Genomic DNA, 14,030 nt, shown 5'->3' with positions numbered 1-14,030 from the left:
ATCCTTCCCAAATGGATATCTCATGCTCCAGATGTATCTTCTACCATCAAATAAATAAACCCCAATATGTCTCAATTCCACATCGATGCTCTTTGAACAATCATCCATATCCACAAACACATTAGTCAACTCCAAAACACAAGCTTTTGAGGCAGTATAACTGATTCAATAAACTTATCTTACCACTGATTTAACCTTACTGATTCATCTCTATCCCCTTACCATACTTTCCACTCATCTGCTATTCTTCTTCAACTCTTAGGTACTTCTCTTTCTAGATATTCATTGACCGTAACATCCTTGAACATTGATCAGTCCTGCACATTCAACTTGTTCACAAAAGGCTTTCAATATTCAATCATTGGTCACCTTATTAGCATTGTTTTATTAGTGCATCCATAACCTTGAACTGTTTACGAAGACAATTCATGTTCCTATAAAGAAAGATATCCCCATAGGCCTTGACAATATGCAATGCTTGTTTACTAGTTTTGACAACATGCAATGCAACTTTCTTGGTTTGGCAACGTATCTTGACCATTATTTATGAATATAGAGACACTGCATTTTACTCTCCCAGGGACATACTTGCATTAACAAAGATTTCATCCATTTATTTAACTCAAAGGAGGTACTGTCCAATCTTATTCAACACACACATGTTCTGTCCAACCCCAAGGAACTAATCCAATCTCAAACCAATGTAAATGAACTACAAAATGTAAATATACAGTCTTCAACTCAAAGATTTCTCTACAACAGCACGTAGGGCTTCCTAGTTCTCTCAACGCACATCATAAAATGATATAAAGCCAAGTGTAATGGAAAATGTATTGAATCTAGTTCAAATGTGTACAATTCTAATTCAGTTTAGCAACAATAACCTTCTGGGAAAATTTGAGCTCTCTGGCAGTCCACATGCTCCAAAGGGTGTTCCTAAGATCACAATGTGCTTTGATATTGATGTCAATGGTATCCTCAATGTTTCTACTGAGGACAAGACAACAAGCCAAAAAAAAAATCATCATTACAAATGACAAGGGAAGATTAAGAAAAGATGAAATTGAAAAATTGGTATAGGAAGTAGAGAAATACAAGGCTGAGGATGAAGAATTGAAGAAAAAGGTGGAGTCTGAAAATTCCCTTGAGAACTATGCATATAACATTAGGAATACCATCAGGGATGACAAGATTACAAGGAAATTAGATCCAACTAACAAGAAAAAGATTGAGGATGCATTGGATGAGGCCATAAGCTGGCTGGATGGAAATCAGTTGACAGAGAAAGAAGAGTTTGAAGACAAGCTGAAAGAGCTAGAGTTTGTTTGTGACCCAGTCATTGCTAAAATGTATCATGGTGGAGAAGGCATGGGTGGATTTTCTAGTGAGGATGATAGAGGTTGGGCTTCTATGTCTATTGGAAGAGGTGCAGGTGGCCCAGGCCCCAAGATCAAGGAGGTCAACTAAGCTACTCATATTTTTTTATTTTTTGTTAATTTCTCTTTTTTCCCTACAAGAGGGATTTAGTATATCTTGCTATTGAAGACTTTTAAATCCGTTAAGTTTTTTCGTATTTTTAATGTAAGTTTTAACTCATTTTATGGCTCAGTGTTGTATCAGAGGATTTTCTAATGCATGAATGGGTCATTGATTAAATCAATACTACACAATTTAATTTTTGGCAATGAATTTATTAAAGTGATCTGGCAAGTTTTTACTCAGGCATAATGGTTAATACTTTTAGCATAATTCTCTTTTGATGATGTGTTGTGTCAAAATATGTGAATTGTGTTATTTTTAATACTTTCAGCATAATGCTCTTTTGATAATCATAGAATATATTAATCCTCTTACATTATATATGGGTTCAAAGGGGTTTTGAATTTGAACATCGCATGGGACATGGTTTTTTGTGAATTCTTTTCATTTGTAAATGATTGAATAAGCATAATCTAGGAGTTTAACCAATTATTTGGATGCATTATTATGTTTAGATATTGTTGATTATCTCATAGCTCATTTATTTTTTATTGCTAATTATCTCAACTCAGTTAGGAGTAATTGCTAATCAGTTCAGCCTAGTTAGTTATTGATGATTAATGTAGTTGTCACTGTTTGTTGGCTACAGATTTTGTTTTGTTTTTTTCTGTTATGTATCTATAATTTGTGTTATTTTCAATTAGAGAGGGTTGTTTGTTGTTGCATTTAATTGTACGCATTTTAACTATAAGCACACAATGTTAACAAAATAAATAATCTAATTTAGACTAGCACCACATATGCATTCTCTATCATTTACCAATTTTGTGCAAAGATAAAGTTGTGCACTCTTAATTTAATTTATTAAAGGTTTCTCTTTGACATCCTATAGAGATGATTTTTTGACTGAAACAAATTTAAACTAACAAGCTAGTTCATGGACTCATGTGACTCTAGACTTTCTCTTAGATTCAAAATTGGTGGAGATCAATGTCATGGTGTGGAGGATGGTTGAACTAGCTTTTAGATGCCTTACTACTAAAAATGATGACATGACTAATATGATGGAAGTGGTTGATCAACTTCAGGAAATTAAATAGTTCAAATATAACATGGGTTCACTAAAAAGAGTCTTAGTTCATATAATTCGTTTAATGGTGCCCTATAGACAAAGAAATTGGTCACCCATATGTACAATTTCTATTCAAGAAAAGTGGAGAAGCACAAATACTATACAAGATAGTGGTGAATGAAATGGTGTCTGATATTAACCAAGCCCACCATGTAGGTGCTTTTCCTCCTCAAATTGTAAAATTTGGATTTACTAATTTGGAAATATTTGTTAGTGAGAATTGTCTAGACTTGTCAATTATTATTCTCTCTTTCTGTGGTTGTACGCATAATAGTGAACATTGTCAACGCAAATTTTTTTTTCCATTAAGATTCTTTTATTTCCAATTTGATTCTTAGCTCTTGTGTATAGCATGATTATTGTCTATTCTTTTCTATCCCTCAAGGCAACACAAAAAATTCATTTGTAATGTGTAGAGTGAAAAATACAAAAAAAAAAAGATGAGTTTCAGATTGAACAATTTTACTTTTGAATATTTTAACCTATTTAAGTATTAATTTTTAGTTGGAATAGATACACCAGCTATAACTTATATAGTATTTTATTGTTCCAAAATTGATTTCTAATAGGTTGGTGATAAATTAACAACTCTTTGTATGATTAAAATAGTCCTTCTTAGATGTCATGCCCAGACTACAAGGGCAAAAACACACAACTATTTTTTCTCGAATAATAATTAATAATTAAACATGCTCTAAGTTTGAAATGATTGAGATAGAAGTTTTAGTACAGGTTCTTTACATTACATCCTAAGATTTTAAACATGAGGACGATAACATCGCTAAAATTTTGAAACTTTCGTTATCAGATTAATATCGATAAAATTATGATATTACATTAACTTATAATGATATGCAATAATAAATTACTTAAATAACAATGTACATGAATTTGGATTTAAAATTACTTGCAATATCAATCAATCAAACCTACATTAAAACTTATTTAAATAGCCAATTAATAGATAAATTTAATCTACTTAATGGTAAAATAAAACAATTAGATTACATTTAAATTAAAACTAACTAAATTAGTATTTACAAAATTAAACATAACTATGTAACTAAAATTATTAACAATTAGCAACAGAAGTCCTTAATCAAAAGATAAAATAACCTTAAAACTTTATTAAATTAAACTAATTATACTTTAACAATAAATTTACCATACCCTAATACTAAAGATGTTACTTAAAACGAATAAAACTAGTCCTAATTTAAACTTAACCATATTTCTAAATCTAATATATGAGAATTATATACAAGACCAAGGAAATAATATTAAAAAAAAAAAAAATTAAGCATGAAAATAAACTCACCACTAACTACTATTAATCAATAAAACAAAATAACATTTATTTTAATATTCACAAATCTCAAAAGATATTATTGACTCTAATTAAAAATTTCCTAAAAAATATAATCTAAAACTAACCTTGACATCTATTCACATAATAACATTACTAACTATAAACAATTATCTACCAAAAGTTATTAACCAAAAACTATATTACAACCCCTACTAAAACAACTAAGCTCTGAAGACTTCACACGTGCCCCCCCCCCCCCCCCCCCCCCACATCCCCCTTGGGCAGTACACTGTCACAAGTCTGCAGTACGCAGGCCTGTCCCCTCGTACTTTGCGTGGGTGGGGAGAGATCAGCGCTTAGAACAAGGGCTAATGGCATTTATGCCATTTAGCACTAAGTTTAAATTTTTTTTTTCTTAGAAAGGAAATGAAACACTTGCAAAGTCTTTGTGACATGATAGGTCATAACTAAGAAGGACGACATCATCCCAACTGCCATGTCTAGATTTTTTTTATTTATTTTTTTTTTTTTGAAATAAGATCTTAGGATGGGAGGGTTAGTTATCACAAAAATTTTATTAGGTGAAATTGATTGGAAAGGAGGCAATAAAGAATATAGATATTAACTTTTTAAAATATATATATATATATATATATATATATATATATATATATATACAATTTTATGCACCAAGGAGATTAACATAAGATTTCTTTTATTTCTTTATTCTCTTAGGAAGGAATCTATTCAAGAATATGCTTTGTGGTCTTGGAAGGAATGAAATTTTCTCCTCATGTATTTTCCAGAGAGTTTTTACTCCTGGGAGTGCATATTTTTTTTTGAAGCAAAATTTTAATGAGGCATAGTCATGTTATTTTATGCATTTCATTTATGTTACTTAGGATTTAATCAAATCTATTATTAACATTTTTCCTTTATACAAGCATGCCAATGCAAGGGAGTACATTAGGTATAGTCTCTCAGTCTCTTATTTAAACATGTATATTTTATATTAATTCTTCAAGGACATGGTATGAGTTCTAAATTCTTATTATTACTATTATTTTTTTTGATTTCAAGAATACAACCTCTCAATCCAATTGATCATATTTTGAAGAACTTAGGAGGTGAATGATACTATACACATAATTGAAAAGGTGGTGGATTATTCTAATTCAAATTTGATTATAACCACCATGAAATTTATCGAGAAATGAAATATCTTTGATTTCGTAATATAGGGTCTGCTCTTGATTTGATCTCATCATAATACCTATACATCATATTTGAAACTCACTATATCAATTCAACTCTTCATTATCATAATTAAAACTTGAACATTCATAATTCAAGACATTATCTACCAACAATTTTCTCACAAACATAAGCCAAATTTTTAAATTCACAAGGAAACATTGCAAGGATAATTTCATAAATCTTTTTTTTTCTATTATGCATCCTAGTTCAAGGCTCCATCGAGAAAGAACTAGTAAGAAAACCCGATGTCGTTGCTACTTACAATAAGGTTTAAAATAAAATTTACAATAGGATCTCAATCCCAAATTTCAACAATTAGATCAAATTTTTCCTCATGATCAAAATCAAGGAATTTGTAATGTTTTCTGAATCTCATTTCAAGAACCATGGAGGAAACCAATATCTGATCGGGTGACAACCAAGTAGAACCAAAAGAAAATCAAACATGCATAATCATACATGGTTTACACAATAGGATTCACAATGAATCAAGACTAGGGAAATGTGGATTCTTCCAGTAGGAGAAGTCAAGCACAACACCAATTTAGATGCCCAATCGGGGCTAATAACCAAGAACTCCCATTCTTTCATTTGAACATGCCATACTCATACTAGGTTTGTGCTGACGAGTAGGGGCCCATAACACCCTACCCTTTATCCCTCTTCTCATCCTGAGAAGAGACTCTACACTGGTTGGAGTCCAACTAAACAGACCTCTCCCAAAATTGGTCACTTCTGCCCTCTCTAAGGGTGAGTAATACCAAAACACCCATGCAAGGAAAAACTCAAAATTGCAAACATAAACATGAAAGGAAAACAACCAAAACAACATAGTTTTCAAATCTTCCCAACATACCCACAACCATACAAACAATGAAACAACAACAAGGTAACATGAACATGAAACAAAACATAAAACTAAATAAGGGAGATGAGAATTTACTACCTTCACAAAGAGGTAATGGCAATGAACAAGTTTGAGTAGAGTATCCCTTTCCTTCCTTCAACCTTCAATAATTCCTCTCTAAATGTAGAGATTGGGTAACAACCAACTAGTCCAAGGAAGGCCTCTAAATAAGCCTCCAACTCAACCACCCAAAAGGAGCAATAACTATTTTCACCCACTAGCAACTCTAGAAACTCCTAACTCAACCTACACTATGGTTAAACCCTAAGTGGAGATGAGGTGAGGTAACTCAAGATAACCATGGTCAATTTTCGCACAAAGGCAAAAAGGGACTTTTTGAGTGACCTCAAAAGTCAAAAAAAGGGGCTTAGGGGTTGGAAAAGACCCCTAACCCATACCCATACCCTTTTGTTAGAATAATAACATGTTTAAAAGCCTAGGAAAGAGGTTTAGAGTCAAATAAAATCTAGGAATAAAATAGGTCCATCTAACTACTCTAACTTGCAAATTAAGCACTAATCTGGATTAGGAATGACTAACCTTAATTAAGAACCTAATATAAAAATTGACACTAACTTAAACCAACTTGGTCCAAAGGTTAAACAATTAACCCTAAACAACACACCAAAGCACATAAACATTTTACGAGTGTCAAGCGACACTGAAAGAACATAATTACGAACATTAACCTTCACTGAACAAAGAAGATGCATACATACATCTCACAATACAAATACGTAAATTATGAACAACAAGGTTTTCAAATTTAGCACATAGAGATCAGTTATGTTCCTCCGTAGGGTTTCTCGGCTAAATATCTGCACACTCATTGCACACATCAGTAGTCCCGTAAAATCAAATGTACATAAATGTATACATATTCAAAAATTCACATAGATTAAAACATACATCAATAAGGGTTTCTTTATCCAACTTAATTCTTAATCATTTAAAGTCTCTTAAATCAAAGTCTCAATCCTACATTTACTGATTTCATCAACATAAATATACATGAAACATTAAATGACAAACATCAAATATATCTGAAAACAACATCACACAACATGAATAATAAAATATGTTCTAAGCATCAGATAATGTCTCGACATCTCAAGTCGTGAATAACAAAATAAGGGTAATGTATCACTATGCTACGATGGGTCGGGGCGAGGCCCCACATTAGATTTATTTTTGTTTGATTGCAAGTTTCATTAGACCACATTTTTTCTTGCTATGGTACTTAGCCTATAAAGTAAATTCCTCTAAATTTTACTAATGTCTATTTCGAACAATTCATGTTGAAATACAATTAAGGCTGTAGCAGCTCATGTTGAAACTTTTGCAATATAGAATTTGAATCTTACTGTATTAAATAGTTTGACTGACTTCAAATTCTAGAAGGGCTATTGCATATCAAAAAATTTAACCTTAATTTATGAAAATTTTCCCTCTAGCATTATTGTCTCCACTTATCAATGGCTTTTATGGAAGCACAGTCGACCTCAAATCCTTCTTTCTTAAGCACAACCTACTTCCAATTTTAACTTCCACTTTGAGTCATATCTATTTAGGTAAATCTTTGAAAGTACCTAGACTGACTTGGAACACCCACCTAACATATTTCCCATACATTGGGAACATGCATCCTCTCATAATTATAAGAGATATAGGAAGAGATTTTCCACATCACAGTATGTCTAAACCTTTTCAAAATCATTAAATTGTACTCCAAGTATAACAAAAACCATTTCAAACACTCTCAAATGAATGAAGTCCCTTCAAAGATTATGGAAAATGGAGCAACATTAGCCATAAAGACTGTTGATGTTACATGCTTGTTTACCTACTAGCTTTCTCCTTTACAATGTCACCAGCTATTCTACTTCACAATATTGCACATTGAACGCCCTGCAAGAATGGAACTATGTACATTGAACACAAGGCCAATGGGAAACAATACGATTATAGGTGGATTTGAAAAACTAAAAAGTATCATTCACCCTCAATTTCCATTTAAGTGGAATTGTAATTGATTTTCCAATTCCACTTTGTTAGATAGACTATTAATTTTTTTTAAAAATTTTTGGGGGTGGGGGGAAGGGGAAGGCATAAATGAGAATTATTTAATCCCTATTTCCATTTTATGTTTTCAAAAGTAACTTAAAATTATCAATTCCAAGATTTGACAATGACTATTCCAGATTAATTCCACCAAAAAAATAGGCAAGTCACATTATTTTGAGACATCTTATTAAAGTAATATAGCTATACAATAGTTGCTTGAAGATTTCCAATGCCTCTTTTTCCAATTTTGTTTTGTATTATAGATCTGGCAGTCAGTTTGTTTCATCTATCATTAGTATAGCAAAATGAATGTATTTTTGTTTATCTATATTGATCCACTTGTTAAAATGTTCATTCCTTGTTTGAACAGCTCTTATTATGGTATGGGTAGGAAGAATGATGGTGTGTGTTGTAAAGTTGGGTGATCCAAATCTCCACTCTTCATCAAACTCTTCTTGCAACTTGATTCTCACAACATTTTTTTTTACATTATCTAGAATAAATTGTAACCAAAACACCTTGTATTTCAACTGTCTTCTTAAAATTGGAATACAAGTTGATATCTATTATCAAAATTGGAAGCTACTAATTCATTTCATCTTTCTTTACTAATATTTCCATTGCTAGTTTCAGCTCTATTTTCTATTGTTTTATTGGTTTTGATTCATGTCTGGCTGCATCTTAGCTATTGGAACTTATTACTCATTCACACAATCCAACAAATGTTGAATTTACCATACATGCTTCACGATGGACACCAATGAGAATAATTACTTTTGATTTATGCCCTTTTAGGTGCTCCTTTATAAAGTAGTGTGTATGACATACAAAGTATAACACATCAATTGTGAGGGTTCATAATGAGTTTTTTATGTAGTGTGAAGCAGAGAATCTATAACATTTTGACAAAGCTATCTTAAGAATCAAGTTTTGATAACTTATTTGTTTAGGAAATCTGTTACATCATTAAAGGATGAGCATATTTGTCTAGATTTGGTTTACAATTTATTGACTTATGAAGCTATACAATTGGACCAAGAACATGCAAAAATTGGACTGATGAGGTTGGGAATCCAAGTTGTCTATTAGAGGTTGTAAGTAGTAAAATGTAACTATTTTGATGTTTTATAGTAGTTTTAGTGAAGTGGATTTTGTATGTACACCAAAATATTCACTCATTTTGAAATGCACTTTAAGTGTCAAATATAGTGAAGTACCATATCTAAAAGTGTTCATTCAAATTTCAAATTATCAAGAAAATTGTTTAATGAACTGGCCAATATCCTATTGGGAACTTTACAAGAAGGAAACACGTGCCAAAATTATAGATGGAGTGGGAATTGACCATGTTTGGATTTTCCATGGTGCTAGTGTTTTTGCAATGTGATAGCTTTTATGCACTCTAAATCCCCAACCTAGGAGTTAATATGGAGTATCACTTATAATAGAAACTTGTCTCTTGTATGTTGAACTTCTTGCATTCTATACATGTGGAGGTCCTCTTAAAGTGGAATATTCAGTAATAGGTTAAAAGGCATGGAAGGCATATTCTTAAAAATATTATCAACTATTATTGTAATTGATATCTAAAATCAACAAATACAAGGTTGTGTGGCATGACAACAATAAGTAATATGAATGTAAAGGTTCATTGTACCTAGTCTCTTATATGTGAATGTTATCAATCATGATTGTGCCTTTGCTAGGTTGAAGAAATCATGTCGAGTGGAATTCTGAAAGTTATCAAGCAGTAGCATAAACCAAAATATTCAATTTGAAGCTCTCAACTAGCCTGCACATGATTTTTTTTACAAATTATCTAAATATTGAATCATTGAGAAGTTTATAGTCTTAATTTGAGAAATATTCCCTTAAGAATCTTATAGTGTGTTGAAATTCAGTGAATGAAAATAGCTAAAAGGGGTCACTTAATAGTTGAATGCTGTGAATTGTTCAAAGAAATCAAATATATATCTTCAAAAGAAGTTCTTAAAATCAATAGTGTGTCTAGACAAAACCAGTATCTTTCAATGAAAGAAATGAACATATACAAGCCTAAATGATAGCTTCTATATGAACACAATCACCATAAATTGCATCCATATATTGACTAGAAAAGGGCACATGCACACCAACATAGATCATGTACACCAAATAGAGCTTTGAGCCATTAATTTTTTTTTTTAAATATCTACAGTAATACAATACTAGAGTTTACTTTTTCAAACTTGCATCCCCTAAACATATAACAATGAGTGTTATAAAATTATGAAGAATATTTAATAAGTTGCATCATGACAGAGAGGTAAAGGCACCAAGAAAACACAAAAATTGAAGCAGTAAGCTGATAAAATCCTTGAAAAATATGTTTTAATTCTGATTAATCAACAAACATAGCAAGATTTATATTATGATGCTAGGAAAATATAGCAAACTAAAATTTCTCTAATTAAGGCCTGTGGGCAATATCTTTGAGAAAAATGATGTCTCAAAAGGCCTTTCATTTTTCCATTCAATCCCACTTAGCTTGTATTGTGGAGATGAGAAGTCCCAACATTAGCACATAACAATGAATGTTATAAAATTATAAAGAATATTTAATAAGTCGGATCATGACCGAGAGGTTTAAAGGCACCAAGAAAAAATAAAAATTGAAGTAGTAAGCTGATAAAATCCTTGGAAAATATGTTTTAATTATGAATAAACAACAAACACAATAAGATTTATATTGTGATGCTTGGAAAATGCAACAAACTAAAGTTTCTCTAATTAAGGCCTATGGGCAATATCTCCAAAAAAGTATGATGTCTCAAAGAGCCTTTTATTTTTCCATTCAATCCCACTCAGCTTTTATTATAGAGATGAAAAGTCTCGACATTGGCCTTAAGAAATAAGTGCCTATGATTTCCAAATATGATTATCTTAGAATCTTAGGGAAAGCACATGAAATGTTTGACATTAAATAAATTGCACCTCAAGGTGCTTTCATACTTTTACCTAAATAGAAGACACCTTTGCCTCACTAACACTCCATCAAATAAAATAAAATACCCTTCAACTTAGAACCATAAAATTGGTAAGCAAAAGTATGAGGTGTCCCAAAGTGCAAGTATACATTTCACAAATTCATCAATTTTGGGCATGTAATAGCTTTCCCAAGGCTTGGAGACACTTACACTCAGAACATAAAATCCCGTTCTAATGATATTGGGGAAGAAGAAATAGAAAATGGAATAAAGTTTTAAAAGAAAAAACTCATCTAAAATTTCACAAGTTCATCTAGTCTGTGCATTTGACATCTTTCCCAAGGCTTGGAACCACGTACACTCAGAAGATAAAATCCCATTTTAATGATATTAAGGTAGAAGAAATAGAAAAAAAGGGAATAAATTTTTAAAAGATAAAAACTCATCCCAATTCCTACTACAAGATACTAAGTAAAAGGAAGGTTTGCAAATCTACTGCAAGACTGTGTGTTTTTTTGGCCAAGTTATCTAATTGCTTATAGAATAAATGACTCAGAGAAAATGCAAGTCACATTTCTAATGTGAGATTGACTTGTTTAAGAATCTTCTGTTCTATGTAGGAGTTATTAACATTTCTATTGCATCTTACTAATAAGATATAAGATTTTAGTATGATAGTAGGAATAAGAGTTCATGTTAATTGTCTGAAATATTTTTTTGGTACCTCAATGTTCTAAGACTTTTGGCTGGCTATCTTAAAAATCCAAGCATCTCAGTAGATGCCATTTCTATATGGTACATGTATTCCCATTGTTTTCTTCTATTTTTTTACTCATTTTTTTCTTGATTTCTTCCTCTAATTGAGTAAGCTTCATTTATAATGTAGTGTGAATCTAATGCGATGGGAGTCCATGATTTCTTTGGGATTCAATATTGCCATCAAGTATACTCTATTCTTTTTAATGTATCTTGTGTATTGTGTTGTATGGACTACAAAGTAAAGAAATTTGCATTACAATCTTAAGAAACTCAATATAATATATTTTGAAGATTATTGTTTTGAAATTTCAGTGTAAGACTTTTGAATGAATTGGTAGTTGGTCATCCAAGAGCTACAAAATTTGTAGTCATTACTGTTCTTTGAACAATGTTTACAATTGGAGCCATTCTAATCGCTATAATCTTGATTACTAGGAATAAATTTGTATTAGCATTTACTAATAGTAAGGAAGTGATGAAAGTTGTATCAAATTTTACCCCTGTACTTTCCATTACCATGCTTTTAGATAGCATACAACCTATTCTAGGAGGTGAGTGTGAGTGATTTTGTAGTGATTACTATTCTTGGAATATATTTTCATTAGCATTTACTAACAGTAAGGAAGTGATGGAAGCTTTCAAATTTTCCCTTGTACTTTCCATCACCATCCTTTTAAATAGCATACAACTTGTTCTAGGAGGTGAGTATGACTAGTATTTAGTATTTATTAAATTTTTGTTTGTCTAATAAATAAATGATTATAAAAAAACATTTCAAATGATTCTTATAGGTCTAGTACTGGGGGCTGGCTAGAAAGCTCTAGTAGCATATATTAACTTAGCATGTTATTACATTTGTGGCATTCCACTTAGTTGTTTGTTGGGTTATTATTTAATTTTGGAGTTAATTACAATAGTTCACAGGAGAATTTATTAGTTCATGAGAATTTTCTTATATCTAGATGGGTTAATTAATGGTTAAGAAATACTTAGAAATTAATCATCGTGATTTTTCTTTATTTTAATCAAAATTAGAGGATTAGTTGTGAATTATGAAGGAAGATTCAATGGAATTTCATAAAACTAGTTCAAAACCCTTAACAACAAGCTCATTTGTAAGGATATGATTATATCTTTGTATATACCAGCCAATGGAGATTTATATTTCTTGAATCATTATAACATATATTTAGAGTAATCTCATATAAATTTTGTTTGGGATTGATTCAATTACTATTCCATTAGAATTTGATGTAATAGCAAGTTAGAGAATTAGTTTTTTGAGTTTTTTTACTGTTAAACTTGAGGTTCAATACGGGAGACATAAGTTTAACTTGCGCCATTGAATTTGACTCCATTTTGGATATATTTTCAAAAAGCTAGTTATCTACAATATCAGTAGTGGGATTGTTAAAATTCACTGCAATATGAAAGATATTCATGTATGTGTATAGGTACATAAAACTATCAGCATATTGACAAGTTGCTATTTTGTGGGCAACCATTCACTATATGATTTGATTGTATTTATGATATAATGTTGAGAGGGTTAATAGATTGATTATTCCTTGTAGATAATTGAATGATCTTGGGTGTTTCCTACTATTTCATGCAAAATGGGAACAGGATTGTATTGAACCCTTGAGTTGGACATTGAAAGGTGATCTTATAAAGTTGTGACAAATTTATGACTCCATAATGTTGGTTGATGGAGTGATACCACTATTAGTAAGAATTGACATTGGATGGAGTATTGTTTCCTAAATGATGGATAGGAAATAAACCTTGAATATGGTTGATTATTACATTTATTGAATAATTGAGTTGATGGATATGTAAGATCTATTTGAATTTGGATTGAACAACTTTATTTATTGATCTTATGGTTATTTTTTTATGCTTCTTCCCAATCAATGATTGGTCAAATAGATTCTAAGGTTTTATTATTGGAATGAGATTTTCTTTTGATGAGGATTTTTTGATTGGATCAATAGGATCCTATGAGATTGTTTTGGTTGTTAGATGCTCTGCATTAGCCTTGAACAATACATCATCTCTTGCAGGTAATCAACATCCTATTTATGTAGCCATACAATCACATAAAAAACTTAGATTTCCTTGGAATATGTTTTCAATTCTCTTACTATTTGTCACAGT

General features: G+C 31.1%; 1 pseudogene; it reads left to right on the top strand.

The window, feature by feature from the left end:
* Nucleotides 1-848: 848 nt before the first annotated feature.
* LOC149568498 (heat shock 70 kDa protein 4 pseudogene) lies at nucleotides 849-1,467 on the top strand (annotated as a pseudogene).
* The last annotated feature ends 12,563 nt before the right edge of the window (nucleotides 1,468-14,030 follow it).

This window comes from Cupressus sempervirens, chromosome 3 (assembly GCF_028749045.1).
Source record: "Cupressus sempervirens isolate cs-2001-9-10 chromosome 3, ASM2874904v1, whole genome shotgun sequence".
Lineage (NCBI taxonomy): Eukaryota > Viridiplantae > Streptophyta > Pinopsida > Cupressales > Cupressaceae > Cupressus > Cupressus sempervirens.
This window is presented reverse-complemented; position numbering and strand designations above follow the sequence as displayed.